The sequence below is a fragment of the Gossypium arboreum genome, chromosome 13, assembly GCF_025698485.1.
Source record: "Gossypium arboreum isolate Shixiya-1 chromosome 13, ASM2569848v2, whole genome shotgun sequence".
Lineage (NCBI taxonomy): Eukaryota > Viridiplantae > Streptophyta > Magnoliopsida > Malvales > Malvaceae > Gossypium > Gossypium arboreum.
In genome coordinates this window covers 19,102,959-19,106,385 of record NC_069082.1, presented here as the reverse complement: position 1 = coordinate 19,106,385, position 3,427 = coordinate 19,102,959, and the positions used below count along the sequence as shown (strand labels likewise).

The 3,427-nt window shown below is 32.8% G+C and overlaps 1 non-coding gene across 1 annotated transcript; it reads right to left on the bottom strand.

Annotated features, from left to right (window-relative positions):
* Positions 1 to 2,738: 2,738 nt before the first annotated feature.
* LOC128287554 (small nucleolar RNA R71) lies at positions 2,739 to 2,845 on the bottom strand. Its single transcript, XR_008278254.1, has one exon. It is a non-coding gene; the product is annotated as a small nucleolar RNA R71 (small nucleolar RNA).
* Between the last annotated feature and the right edge of the window lie 582 nt (positions 2,846 to 3,427).

Below are 3,427 nucleotides of genomic sequence, written 5' to 3'. Positions count from 1 at the left end.
TCACAACATTGCATGCCACCTGTTGTTTGAAATAGTCCGATGAGCGAAACAATTAAGCTTTTTAACTGATTTGAAATAGTCCGATGAGCAAAACATTTATGCTTTTAACTGAAGCAGGCTGCAAGCTTTGTGTGGAATTCAACTTGTTTCTACAATTTCACGCACCGCGAATAAAAATCAACCGTAAATTGAAAACACGAAAATATATGTACTTTTAACTGAAATTTATGCAGTTTTGGTAAAATTATTGTCAAAAAATATATAATTATTATAAAATAATTATTCTAGACTTAAATTATTACATAATAAATTTTATAATAAATTTTGATTAATTTTAATTATTTTGAAAGATTTGCACAAAGGGCGAAAAACGACTCGACAGACATCGTTAGAAACGTAAAATCGAGAAACAATTTTGAAGCATCAAGGAAAATTATTTTTTCAACTTATGACGGTCTAAATTAGGTGTATTAATTCATAATATAATTAATTTTAATTTATATCCAATTTAATTTTGGTTAAATAAATTATTATTAATTAATTATGAAAAGCGCCCATTGAGTTGAATCGAGAAAAAGCTGAATCGATCGAGTCTTGGGCAACCTAAAACTGTCCCACATGTTGACCCAATCAGCTTACTTGGCTGATTAATTACCTTGCAAAATGACCCTTGAAGACTTGCTCAAATTGCAAACTAACCCCTCTACTATTTGTGCCTTTCTAGATTTGCCCTAGTCTTAATATAGCAAGTTTGAAAACTTCAAACTTGCCACATGTTTGGCCGGTCATGGGAGGGTTCTTTGGCTGCTGATTTTGGCTATTTTTAGCAGCCCTCGAACCCTATAAAACCCCCCTTGGCTGCTCATTTCAACACACCTCAACTTTCTCATCTTTTCTCTTCTCTCTCAACTTTCTTTATTTTTCCATCTATTTTCCTTTGTCCTCTTGCCAATTTCAGATCTTGAAAAAGAGTCGTTCATCTATCATTTGGAGCAAAATTCAAGTGTTCATAGAAGCCTTGTTTCCACAAGAACAAGTGAAGGAGGAAGAGTAGAGCAACCCAGCTAAGCCACGAAAAAACACCGGATTTGCTTCTTGTTCCCTATCTTTTTAAATTCTGTTGTTGTTATGATGAACATGTCTATAAATATTTATGTTGATATGATTTATTTAATTAATATGACTTAAATTTAATTCGTGTTAGGTTGATTGCATTTCATCTTCTTAATTTATTAAAATTGTGTTTGTATTCTTATAGGTCTCGGTAAGATGTTTGATTAAGTAAAACCATGACTAAGTTATTCTTGCATTACAATTGTAAGGTAACTAATGAATTAATTATTTAAACGGATTAAAATTGTAATTAATTGACACGATACTTAATCAGTGCATGTTTAATCATCTAAGGTAGTTGAGGGTTAAATTAGCAACAGTATCGAGTGACACAATGGCCTTGCATAACTTGCAAGATTATTGTGATTAAACTATTTTAAGGTAGAAATACATTGTTACCTCACGTAATCTTTTATGTGCTTATGTGATTAAATTAATTGTTTGAATTGGCATAGAGATATGTACAAGAGATTATTTTAATTTCATAAGTATGTATGTGCATTAACACATTTTCCTATTAAATTTTGTTTAACCGGTTGAATTGACATAGAGATATAGTCAAGAGATGAATGCATTTTTGTAGGTGAGTATGTTCATAGGTTAGCAAATTACCGAGTTGCCATGAATTTATTCGTAATAACATAAACATGAGTTTAGTAATTCTAAGTTAAGAAATGTAATTAATCTAACACAAGTATGTCATCTTGATTAAAATCAGCTTTTGAAATCGTGCATTAGAACTTTATTTTATTTTATTTACTTTACTTTGTTTTATAGTTTTTAATCACTTTTCAAATCAAAATATTTTCTCCACCAGAGTGTTTTAAATTGCATTCATAAATAATTCTTTTCACAGTCCCTGTGGGTACGATAACTTGACATTTACTTGTCACTTTATTACTTGTTGTGATTGTGTACACTTGCACATTTTTGTCGTTCCAAGTTTTTGGCGTCATTGCCGGGGACTGTTTTAAAAGATATTATCTATGAAATCGTTAATTTTGCATTTTGGTCTACTTTTTTTTTGTTAAATTTTAATTCTTTTCTTTTTGTGTTTGTTTCAGGTGTTTATGAGTATTTATCAAATCATTAACTTACTCTCTGTAAACCCTGAAATTGAAAAGACTTCCTAATAAAGGAGAAGAAAAGCGAACCAAAGAAGGATCGAAGATATGAATTTCGAAAATCCAAACTGAAATTCAGGAGGAACATTCGCTTATAGTACTCACAATCCGATCATTATTGCCGATGACAGAAACTGTGTCATTCAACAATATGTCATTCCTCTATTCAACAAGCTCAATTCGAGTATTAGGAGACCCAAAATCGAGGCACAACAATTCAAGCTGAAGGCGATCATGTTCCAAATGTTGCAAAATATGGGTCAATTTAGTGAGATTCCTACTAAAGATCCATATCTTCATATTCGGCTATTCATGGAAGTGAGTGACTTATTTAAACTAGTCGGGGTGGTTGAATATGCCTTAAGACTAAGATTATTTCCATACTCCTTAAGAGATAGAGCATGGGTGTAGTTGAACTCCTTACCGTTCGGTTCCATAACTGCATGGCAAGAGTTGGTTGAACGTTTCTTAATGAAATATTTCCCTCTATCTTTAACTACTAAGGTCCGAAATGAAATCACTTCATTTCAGCAACTTGACAAAGAATCTTTATATGAGGCATAGGAGTGATTCAAAGAGTTATTGCAAAAGTGCCCTCATCATGGCATTCATTGTTGCATTCAAATGGAAACTTTCTATATTGGTCACAATATTCATACTAGAATGATGGTGGATGCTTCAGCAAATGGAGCCCTTCTTTCTAAGTCTTATAACGATGCTTACGAGATTATTGAAAGAATTGCTAGCAATAGTTATCAGTGGCCAACCAACCGAGCAGCCTCAGAAAGACGAGCAGCATGAGTACATAAAGCAGACACACTTGCTTCTTTGGCAGCCTAGGTATCCTCTATGTCTTCTATGCTTAAGAACATAACTGTTAATGGTTTCAATAGTAATCTAACAGGTCAGCAATTGAACCAGTTCGAGGATATTTCTTGTGAATATTGTGGAGATGGCCACTTCTTTGAAAATTGCTCATTCAGTCAAGAGTCAAAATATTAAATTGGAAATCAAAATTGGAATGTTCCATAGTCAAATTATTACAACTTTTCATGGCAGATCATCCAACTTCTCCATGGAGTAATCAATGTGTAACACCTCTTACCCGAGACCGTCGCCGGAGTTGAGCACGAGGTGTTACCAGACTTATCTTACTTGTTCGGGCATAATTTTTTTCTTTTAAAAATTAA